Source organism: Hetaerina americana, unplaced genomic scaffold (assembly GCF_022747635.1).
Source record: "Hetaerina americana unplaced genomic scaffold, ioHetAmer1.1.p SCAF_22, whole genome shotgun sequence".
In the NCBI taxonomy this organism is placed as follows: Eukaryota; Metazoa; Arthropoda; class Insecta; order Odonata; family Calopterygidae; genus Hetaerina; species Hetaerina americana.
Genome location: NW_027286786.1, coordinates 2,803,545 through 2,815,996, shown reverse-complemented (window position 1 = coordinate 2,815,996; position 12,452 = coordinate 2,803,545). Strand labels below are relative to the sequence as shown.

General features: G+C 43.5%; 1 protein-coding gene across 1 annotated transcript in view; it reads right to left on the bottom strand.

Annotated features, from left to right (window-relative positions):
- Positions 1–12,452, bottom strand: part of unc-5 — a 462,517-nt gene that overhangs the window by 300,786 nt on the left and 149,279 nt on the right. The window lies entirely within an intron of this gene.

Below are 12,452 nucleotides of genomic sequence, written 5' to 3'. Positions count from 1 at the left end.
ACAGTCTCCAACATCCCACTGCCGATCAATACCCCCTTCATCCACTTTTCCTGCCTCCATAAGATCTCTCCAAACCCCTCTCCTCGCCCACCATACCAAGTACTTCCTAATTTGTTTTCTTCTCTGTCCATTTCACCTTCTCCATTCTTCTCCACACCCACATTTAAAAAGCCTCTAGTTGACATCTATCCTCCTGCTTCAATGACCACGTTTCCGCACCGAACATAGCTCCGCTCCATATCAAAGTTTTTAAGTTTTTCCTTAACATCCTTATTCAACGTCCCGATCATCAACTCCCTCCTCCTTGTGAAAGCCTCTTTGCCAAGTGCAATTCTTCTCCTTACGTCCCTACTACTTTGACCGTGTTGGTCCAAAACACTTCCGAGATACGTCAACTGTTCTACCTGCTCTAGTTTTTGCCCTCCTATTTTAATGTTTAGCTTTGCCTTTTTCTTTCTAGAAAATCGCATTACCTTTGTTTTATTAATATTGATTCTCATCCCATACCTGTCGCACTGAATTTCCAATTCACTAACCAAAGCTTGCGACTGACAAACTAAAGCTTGGTCATCAGCAAACCTAACTGATTTTATGAACTCCTCGCCCACTTTCATTCCTACCTCCAGTTCTTCCCATGCCTCTTTGATCATTTCCTCTGCATACAGGTTGAACAGCAACGGTGATAATGGGCAACCCTGCCTTACAACTCTTCCTAACACTGCCCATCCGGACTCCCCGATCCCCACTAGCACCTGAGCAGTCTAAGACATGTACAGGTTGCGGATTAGCCTCCTTTCCCTCCAATCTATTCCTATTTTCTGTAATATACTAGTTAGTTTTCCCCAATTCACTCTATCAAAACTACGCTTTCGTAGTTTTGATAGAGTGAATTGGAAACAACTCTATCTACGCTTTTTCGAAATCTACGAAACAATTTGTTTGTATTCTATATTCCTCTCGATTAATAATCTCATGTATGTATGCATATATATACATATACATATACATATACATATATATATATATATATATATATATATATATATATATATATATATATATATATATATATATATATATTCAAACACGAAATTCCGCCAAACGGCGAATAAATACTCATATATATAGAGAAACAGATATAAGGAAAAGGGATAGGAACACATATAAAGGACGAACACAATAAAGGTGGGGAAGGCGGAATCGAACGGATCACAAGAGTAAAAATATTTCCTTGACCGGGACTCGAACCTCGGATCTTTCCACTTGCCGGGCGGATGCTCTAAACGCACTGTTCCTTTCCTGTATGATGTTGTATGAATTCTAAAACCATGTCCTTTCCTCTTGTGTATTGTCTATTTCTCCTTTGGTGGGTGAAACAGTCCCCTGACGCCATCTCTTGGCTAAAGAATCGGGGCGCTTGGCGACATATTAGACCCACGGATCTCAGGGTGAATTACGTTTCCTCGATAGCTCAAGTGGTTAAGAACATCCGCCCGGCAAGTGGAAAGATCCGAGGTTCGAGTCCCGGTCAAGGAAATATTTTTACTCTTGTGATCCGTTCGATTCCGCCTTCCCCACCTTTATTGTGTTCGTCCTTTATATGTGTTCCTATCCCTTTTCCTTATATCTGTTTCTCTATATATATATATATATATATATATATATATATATATATATATATATATATATGGCTTCGATGACGTTATTAATTAAATAAAACTGAGTATAAAAAGTTGGTTACTAGGCGAAAGGGGCGTCTTTCTGCGCCTTCTCTTTACCACCAATCAGCCTTAATTTCAAGGCACGTGAAGAAGGGATCTGCCACACTTTCTTTAGTTTTAGACCGAGCCATAAACTACTGAAGCGAGCCACGCACCTCTGAACTTGGCTGGACGCGGTCACAAAAGCATCGCTCTTTGAACTGAAAATCCAAGCGGACATGACGACTCTCCGGGTAACCACGGAAAACATTCCTCACCGGATTCGGGGAGTCGAAGAAATTGTATTAATACCTTTCGGTTCAATGCCACTCATCTCTTATTCTGCTCCTCCAGCATCGATAAGAACAATAATTACTTGGCGAATTCACTTCGCAGTACAGGAAAGCGACGGTTCTCGGGATTATCGCATTTGCACCGGGACACCGCCGCGGAGGAGTCCTCCCGAGGAGACGATCGAGTGAAGGAGTGAGTATAGAAGTATTCCCACCCCGCCCACGGGAGAAGGAGAGCGCGGAGGAAGCAACGCTTACTCCCCCTTGCCTCCCTTCCCATCTCCCTGGGAGTGGGGTCGGGGTCCCCAATCGCCCCGTTCCATCTCCCCCACCCTGCTCTCCATATCAGATGGATGAACCCGGCGCGCTTTCTTTCTTCCTTTTCCTCCACTCTTCCACCCTCTTCTCCCCGCGAGGGCGCACCCATCCTTCCAACTTCTGCCCCCCTTCGCACCCACCCACCCCAACCCCCCCTCCCCCCGGGGCCCCACAAGCGACTTCAAGAGTGGCCCCTGGGCCACACCGATATCCCCCCTCCCGTTCCCTCTCTCTCTCTCCATCTTACCTTTGCCTAAACTTTCACGTCCGAAGAGATCCCCCATTCCACCATTCCGGGGCCCTTCCTCCCCGTCTCTACCGAGTAAAATGTTTGCTCCCTTGACTTCTCCCTCTCGAATGGGAAGAAAGCACGTGTTTGTTGTGGTCCGAAGGCGGTTGGATCCGGAGGAGGGCGCGTCTCCGAGCAAAAGAAATAATAAATATTGGGATTCACGGATGCCCCGTGTTTGTCGATAGTATTTCCCGGACAGATTATGCTCCGGGTCTTGGCTCGGAGCGAGGGCGGAGGGAGGGGGGAAGGCTGCGAGGGATGAAAAGAAATGTGAGCAAGGAGGAATAGCTTGGCGTCGATAAACATTGGTGAAGTCCACGGTCAAATGTTTACCATGGATGTCCGGTGATAGGAGGAGTATTGAAAAAAAACGACCCGTGGATGGTTTTAGAAGCGGAGAACCGAGTTTTTTTTACCATAAAAGGGACGAACATCGATTGAATGAATAGATCAAACCCAAGTTGGTTTCTGAAAATGGAAGGCAAAGCTTCTTCCACACAATCTATAATATCGAAACCACAATCTTTATACGAGATACTCGTATGATCGGGCAACACTGATTCAAGATGGTCGCAAATCCCACTCAATAACTAGGACATCCCATTCTATCGTAGAAAAGTATAGTGAATAAAATCCCAACCAACAATTTTTCTAGACCTGCCAACAAAGATGAGTAACCAATTTTTTTTGTTTTATCTCCTAGCGAATGAGAGTCATTTGATTGATTGAATCAATTGAATGGTCGATACGATTCAACGCCTGAACATCATCAAAAAAACTTGGCCCTCTACAGGCATACTATATGTTGAAATTAGACAGGATTCAATAATCCACACGTTGGGAAGAACACTTGATTTCGGTCTTGAACCATTCTCGATTAAAGGCTCAATAATTTTCAATAAATGTGATAGGCCACTTCCGATGTCTTTTGTACGACAAAATGAAACTGAACTTTTGTTTAATATTTCTCTACCAAGAGACATTGAATTTTACTGATACGCCTTTAAGAAAAAGAAACATAGATGAGAATTTTTTCAGTACAAGAGCTTCCCATTTCCGCACGGTTGGGTTTTAGTACATGTATCGGCACCCAACAATTTTTCTCATCCAAGGCGAAAGTACTGATAAGTAAATACATATTAAAATAAAACTTTAAGAAAATTAAGACGAATCAAGATAAGTACACTAACGAACCGCAAACAAACTCAATTAGGAAAAGGACAAGAAAACCATGGATTACGGGATGAAATGATAATTAAGATAAACGAGAAAATGAAATGAAAAAATACAAAATAAGAGTCAGATAGAAGAAGGAAGTATTAAATAGTTGAATAATTGAAATGGATCGCGTGCAGCGTAGAGGAGCTAGATTTGTAGAACGTTGGTAAGATAAACTTAATAGCGTATCCAAAGTTATTAAGAGGAGCTAGGCTGGGAATCACTCAAAGGAGCGGAGGTTAATATCTATTGCATTAATGGGAAGGGCGTCTCTTTAGCAGTGAGCTTGGATATTTATTATTACCCCCATTGCACTACGGTATGAGAGACCATATCAGTAAAAATACAGAAATTAAGTGCAGAACAGAGAGATTTCAATTTCCATTATTCCACGAAAGATAAGAATAACATTGTCCAACCGTGGTAGGGGTCATATTCGCGCAAAAATTACTCTGTTGTGTATTCACCCCCTGCCACACACCCTATCGGTGACTGGCAGGGCAATAAATTATCTAAAAAGGTATACAGGTACATAATACCTTATCAACGTTATCACACACGAATATTATGAAAGAAACGAACATCTAAATTCTGGCGAAGATAACATTTTCCATACTAATAACAGTTTTATGCTAAACATAAACATTTTATTCCCCACGCCCCCGTTCATTGTATTTTTTTGACTTGACATAAGTAAGATGGTAAATCACCGAAAGTCTCCTCAAACAAGTCCTGTGCGGTGAAAGATGATGATCCCCAAAGCGTCGGCCAACCTTATGAGGGGAGGAGTGTCAGAGGAGGACACCCGCGGTCAGAGGTCACCGCGGAATCTTATCCGGAGACTTCTTTAATAGGAAGGAAGACGCGGTGGCGCACTTGGGAGTATTTCACCCGCGGCGACCCTAATGCCCATCATAAAAAAGGACCCCTGGGAAACAGAATCGCGTATAAACGAAGTCATCTTCATAATGTCGCCTGGGAGTCCACAGTCATTCAGCTCATACAGTGATTGTCTCATTTATGCCGACCATCCAAGCAATTCCCTCCGAAATAATAGCGCCATAACTTTGAAAGAGAGACAAGGGTCCGATGATGTTTTGAAAAAAACAACCGTTCCGATGTAGCCATGACAACGGGAATGAGATGCGCCCACGGCATCGAACGGGGCGTCGGGAAAGAGAAGCTTGTAAGGTCCAGGGACCCGCTTGCGACGTCGAAAGCTTTTGGGGAAGTCGGAAATGAACAATTTAAGGATCGTTTACGTGTGGGCGGCGCCCTCTTACATTAGGACTGTACTTATACCACTCCGGAAGAGTTGAAGGAGTGCTCTTAAGTGCATGTTGGCATTCTAAGCTAGGGAAAAAAGAGTGAACTGCTTAAATATATATATCGCCGGCCCCGGTGGCGGCGGGGTAACGTCCTCGTCTGCCATTCCAAGGGTCGCGGGTTCGATTCCCGCCTGGGTGAGTTTTCCTCCACCTAGGGCTTTGGTGTTTGTAAATGTGACCATTGTTATCGTTGTTAATAGTTCGATGTAAAGGCCAAAATGTGCTGTTTTCGGACTTATACTGAATAAATAAATAAATAAATATATATATATATTTATTTATTTATTTAAGCAGTTCACTATATATATATATTACATGCACACGTGCATTGAAGAACAAAATCCCGTCATGTGGTGAACAAATATCATACATGGACATTTCATAAAGATAAACTTGGACATCCATACTGGAAATGAAAAATAATAACTTTGTGATTCCACTGAAAAAAGGTTTATCACGAGACAACCCGGGTTTCGACGTTCAACGTCATCTACCTGATTTTTCATTTACAATATTATTCGATTCCATAAATTTACGCCGGAAACCATCAATTGGACATCCATGCTTCCTCCTAACGACTGGCTTAGCAATGAGTGTCAAGAAACATGTGCAAAGTCCTCGTATTTATATGCAAATTATACCGGTTTGCCATGCACAATGCCTTTTCCACACTAGATTCAAAAAAATCTAAAAATGAATAGCAAATAAAAGTCATTTCGAGATGAGCATAAAATATTACCTTGATGAAGACACAGTTAATGAATAAACGTTTTCCCCAAATTCTCCGCACGCGGCCTAAATGCGGAAAAGGAAATAAAATTCACCTCTTTCCGCTGGCTAATTACCTTCCTATTCCCTGCACACACACTTTCGCTTTTTCATGTCACGCCCGTAAAAATAATAAAATACCCTTGCATTCAATTCCTCTCATAATTGTTGGAAGAGTAGGTTAGGCAGGCGAAGCACGAGGAGGGAAATGATGAGCACGTTGGACGAAATGAAGGGAGCAAAAAAAAGCGATTTGAATCAAACTACGTGTCAAAACGACTGTTTAGTGGGTTATTTAGGTCTGTAGCTGCCGCGTGTTCACCGCTGTCGCAGCTCGAGAATTCGCAATTGTGGCAGGTTGCGGCGCCAGAAACAGGATTCCATCATTTGGAGATAAAATCAGCCACGGTCGGGGGCTGATCGTATCCCCAACAGTGGAGATTCCGCAAGCGGAACAACTCTTCTGAAAAAGTAACCCGCCTAGCAATCAGCTATGTGAAAACTCATAATGATACCACTACTTTAGAAGAACCACAACGATAATCTAAGTACATTGGACCCTAGGACCTCGTAGCAGTACTCTCCCCGAATATCTAATACTATTTCCTGTAAAAATATATTTCATCGGATATTTAGTGAGAATAGTATTAAATAAAGAGGTAGGATAAGCGTAGTCAACATAGAGCAGGTAACAGATAGATTATTACTAGTAGAGATAAAAGCAGAACCGACGAACTTGGTTATTATTCAGGTATACATGCCACCGAGCAACTATTAGGAAGAAGAGGTTGTTAGGATATACGATCAGTTAGAGGACATAATCGCGTGTGTTCCCGCAGGGAAACATTTGATAGTGATGGGGGATTGGAATGGGACGGTAGGCGAAGGAAGAGATGGTGATGAGGTGGGGGACTACGGTTTAGGCACGAGGAATGACCGCGGGGAGAAAGCAGTTGAGTTCTGCGGGAGACAGGGGTTAGTCATCACCAACACTTGGTTTAGACACCAAAAAAGACGCAGGTATACATGGAAAATGCCAGGTGACTCAGAAAGGTATCAGCTAAATTATATCCTGGTTAGACACAGGTTTAGGGTTAGACAAAGGTTATGCGATTTTCTAGAAAGAAAAAGGCCAAGCTTAACATTAAAATGGGAGGGCAAAAACTAGAGCAGGTAGAACAGTTTACGTATCTCGGTAGTGTTTTGGACCAACACGGTCAAGGTAGTAGGGAGAAGGGAGGCTTTCACAAGGCGGAGGGAGTTGATGACGGGGACGTTGAATGAGGATGTTAAGAAAAGACTCGTAAAAACTTTAATTTGGAGCGTAGCTATGTACGGCGCGGAAACGTGGTCATTGAAGCAGGAGGATAGACGTAGATTGGAGGCTTTTGAAATGTGGGTGTGGAGAAGAATGGAGAAGGTGAAATGGACAGAGAAGAAAACAAATGAGGAAGTACTTGTTATGGTGGGCGAGGAGAGGGGTTTGTTGGGAGAAATCCTATGGAGGCAGAAAAAGTGGATGAAGGGGGTTTTGACCGGCAGCGGGATGTTGATGACTGTAATTGAAGGAGAATGCTAGGCAAACGAGGAAAGGGAAGGAACAGGACAGGGATGTTGGACGGGATGAAGGGAGGAAGGAAGTACTCAGAGATGAAGAGAGACCTGATGTAAAGTAGGATGTTGTGTTTTGCTAGGAGTCACAAATTATTTAATTAGTAGCTATGTCCATCCAAAAACCTACCTTAACCGGAAGATTGCCTGATAATAATAATAATTTAGTGAGAAAAGGGCCTTTATTTACCTCTTTAATCATTACATTTTCTAACATAGCACCCACCACCTATACTAAATGGAAGCAACGGAATAGTGAAACCGAGTGTACTATAAAATTTGTTGTCTCAGGCGTAACTTTGTGGAATTTGCATAACATATTGAAATGTAATGAAATAATTGACTTTGTAATTCCACACACTTTATTTAAAAACACACGACCCAGGTTTCGACGTTGAACGTCATCATCAGGTACCTGATGATGACGTTCAACGTCGAAACCTGGGTCGTGTGTTTTTAAATAAAGTGTGTGGAATTACAAAGTCAATTATTTCATTACATTTCAATACGAGTGTACTATATTTCCATTACAGACGAATGCAATATCAATTTCGTCCTTGCACTTCATCGAAAGTACAACACCTAATAGCGCCACCTATCGAAAGGGCATGGGGATTTTTTTGCAAGAAGGTCGCACCTAATATTTTTGCTTTAAAATCGCAGAAATTATTATTACTCTCTTGAACACAGGAAAAAATGCATTCAAAAAGTGTTTCGCCCTTAGCCCTCCACTCCCGAGAGCGAGAGAAAATAAAATGCGACCACGCAAGGAAGGGCGCGGTTGGTATTCTCGGAGAGAAATAACAAAAATGATTAAAATTTCCGTAAAAGAACTTAAGAGAGTTGAAAATTTTTCAACTTGAGTCCTCACTCAGTCACGAGAAAGAGGGGTAGAGAGAGAGAGGCGAGAGGTACAGACTCCATTCCCACCGCGCCTCCATTCACCGTGGTGTCGCCCTCCGAAACAACTGAATCCCTGCCAGCGAACGTCTGCGTTCTCTCGAGGTTAAAGAGGGCGCAGCAGCGCTCTCTCCTTTCGAAGGAGAGACGAGAGACACCAAGGGGTGAAAGGGAAAGGCGAATGACGGGAAGGCGAAGGAGAAGACCCCCTTGAGCCGGGAGAAAGGATGACGGGGGGTCGCGCACACCTCCCTCTTCCCCCCACCCTTGGCGAGGCTCCGCTGCCCTCTCGGACGGACAGGAGGGATAAAAGAAGGACTCCACATATCTCTCCCTCTCTCTCTCTCCTCCGACTTATTTCACTCTCACCTCACGGACGCACTCGGGGTCTGGAGAGAAACCTCGCCCACTCCTCAGGAAAGGAAAAAGCGAGGGAGACAGAGGCAGGGGGGAGAGGAGGGGGAGGGAGGGGTTGCGAGGAACTGGGACGCTTCTTGTATTTTCGTGCTCCCAACCCCAACGCCCACACAAACCCTTCCAACCCCCGCCCCCTCTCCATCCACCCACCCCCGCCCCCTTCTCACCCCGGCCACTCAGCGAACTGGCTCCGGCTGTTAATTTGAGATTCTGAGGTGGAAATGAAGTGGGGCGACGGTGGTTCTCGCTGAAGGCGTGAAGGGAGATGGTCCCGGTGGCGGAGAAGACGGTGAAGTGGGGGAAGGGGGGGAGATTGCGGTGTGACGCTCTCGGAGCGGGGATCGGCGGGAGGGTGCGAAAGCGAAGATGGCCAACCTTCCACTCCAGCGAATTACTAGAAGAATATCCGATACAACATACTCATAGTGCTTCATACACGATCGATCCTCTTTGCTTTCAGTTAACTCTAGCCGGAATTGCATTCTTCTTATTACTTTAAAACCATAATGCACTCATAGCTAAAAATTCGACCATATGTACTTCCCTTGTGTCGTCGTTAAATACACAATTCCTGCACAATCGCCAACGGATGGTATTAAAGATCATCGTGAAGAATTCGCCTCAATGAATGATCAGAAAGCCCAAGGGGTGACGCATGCTTCCCGCAGAACGCCGTGGGGATTGCAAGATGGCGGCTCTCACTGCCTCAATGTTCTCTGGTGATCTGATGGGCCGAGGGACATTAGTTCTTCGTCTTGTCGCACTCGCGGTTGGTCTGAATGTAGTGACCCATGTGACAATTGATTTCCGGTCCGGGACAGGTGGGCCCAACGGGGTTACGTCGAATCGATTTCGGAAGGCCCGCTGGGTTGCAATCACAGAACATCCATTCGAGGCCTCGTCGGCAAACGCAGGCTTCTCATTGTTCCAACGCATGATTGGGACTGAAAAAGGTTGGAAGAAAAACTTAAAAACCCCGGCTGTCGAATGAGACCACTTTTACCCAGCTACGCCATCTACAGCCTGATTGGCGCGCATTTCAAAAAGGGAAGTTAGTTGCCGCTGCTGTATCTTCGTATTTTCTGTGGACAAAAGGGAAAAAACGAACTCTTGGACTGCATATTAATATCGGTTGTTGTTTTTCAAGAATTGATATAAAGGGTATCTCTTCCAACAAAAGTTGCTTACTTTGAGGATCACTTTACGAAAATTTTGAGTCTTGCTTATTTGCGTTGATTTCGTACATAAAAATACAGACAATTATTTCGGTCAAATATACATCCTGCCTTTTTCAAAAATATTTTTATTTAATACTATTTCTCGTGAAATGATTTCATTATAAATAGCGTGAAAATCCCTAAAAAATCGCATTATTCGTCGAAAGGGGACAAAATAAATAGTGCTGCTCGAGTTTCTAATTGCTAAAAATTTATTTTTAAGGCTTTCCTTTTCGATAATTACATTTTACGGTCTCTTTCCAGTGAATTTGCTAACTTTGACCGACGGCATGCGGTCGAATTAAAAAAAAATAACGAGCAAGTAAATTCATCTCATTTCAAACGAGAGTCCCAGAATTTTTAATCAAATCATTTTTAATATGTTTATACCCGTGTTTACAACACATGCGTTTGGAAATTCGCGGAGAAGTTTAGCGACGCGTGAGTTTTAGTAAAATAATCATGGAGAAATAATCGTAACTTTATTCATGAGACGTAATTTGACTGCATTAAAAAGAGAACCATCCTGTACAACCGCCTAGTGCCATAAATTCATTACCGATACAAATTTTACGTAAATCAAAACCTGAAAGCATTTCGAAATATATTTCACGGACTCTACCGAGGACGTATAAATCAAATGTTAATCGTTTGACGAGTTGAGTGATAACTCATCATCAAAATTCCATCCCTCCCTCCAGGCACGAGTGAAAAAGAAATGCATATTCAAAAATGCCAATCCGGAACGAGAAAAAAAAATGGACCAGACAACCGAGAATGCCATTAGCAGCAATTCACTCTGAATAATTACCGTATTTCGCCGTCATCACCGAATGACAATGACCAATTTGTGCCGATACGTTGGCACGCACGAATTTCTTCCCCAGTTCGTCGAGCGACAGAAAAGAGTAATAATATTTAAAGTGGAAGGAGGATTTGTTCCCGTCTTCATCATCTCCCGGCAGCACTGCGGAGAATGCCAATTGTGACGAAACGGCCAGCATAATTAATAAAAAGCACGCCATTACGACGCCATTGGTGTCGAAATAGACACGGGGGAGTGACGCATCATCACGCGATAATTTTCCCTTCCCTGGAGGCAAGTTAACGCTAGTTAAACGTAGTAGTGTAAGTCGCCGCGGGTTGATTTCCGCGCCGCTCCCCGACCACACCCTCCTCCGGCCACAAGGCGCCCATCCAACTGCCGGGGAGAGGCGACTACTCTGCCTCCTCCCCTCCACCCATAGATAACTCGAACGGGAGAGAGGATTCTAATCTCGGGAGAATAACGGATTCAGCACAAAACAACGGCGGGTGCTAACCATTGGATTCCGGCAAAAGAACTCTTGACGCGATAGACGTGCTTCTCCGGCCCCAAGACCGTCTCCGGGAAACCAGTCCATGCTAACTAGGACGAAGGGCTACAAATAAGACATCTCACGCAGCTTATGAACTCCAGAATTGACGCTTCATCGGGCTAATGCGCGATGAAGAAAAGAAAGAAAAAAAGAAAGGCTACGTGAAACTGAAATGCACAATTTAACTAACGAATCAATAGTAAAAGCTGAATAAGGTCAAATATTTCTTTTGTTTATTATTTTATCCACCCAAGAAAAGGAAATATCTCATGGCGGATATCAAATAAATAATAATATCATTGCATGACTCACGCACAAATGTAAGCAACCAATGATTGTTCCGAACGAGAATGGAAACTGATTCCATCCCATGCACGGTCATGGAATGCAATAATACTACTCATGATGGTCACAATATACCTATGAGACGTGTAGAACACCCCATAAACTTTGGTTGCATCAACTATTTCAACGGAATATTTCGCTTGATATGTTAACTGTTTATTGTGAACTTAAATAATATTAAATAGGAAACCGTATTTTCGCACATTTTGAAAGACCTGAACGTCTTACACGGACGGACCTGTGACGTCTTACAAGGAGGCAGAAACCGATGCTGGTCTCTGAAAGAGATTGCCCCACTTCCACAGCAGATAAAGACTTATCCACAAATACCCGTAACTTGTTCCGATGTCTCCATGGGGACTAAGAGTTTGAAAAGTCTACGGCTTGGATCTGAGGCGTGAGACAAGAAAAAGGAATTCGATGCGAAGGAAATTGCTGAGAAAAGAGGGATTCAAGGAAATTCCTTAGGGTCGCGAATGGAGAAGGGGATTGGTGCTGGAATAATGTTGGTTGCCTTATCCCATGGCACTGTCCCGCGCCCAATGATTGCCCTTTATCTTTCTCTTAGTGCGGAAGATTATTGATTCACCGATTTGAATGGCAATACAAAATCGCTAGCATTACTATGGCGAAATCAAATCAATGCTTTGATCTGCCGCTCAAGTCCTAAACCGAATTTCAAAGAAC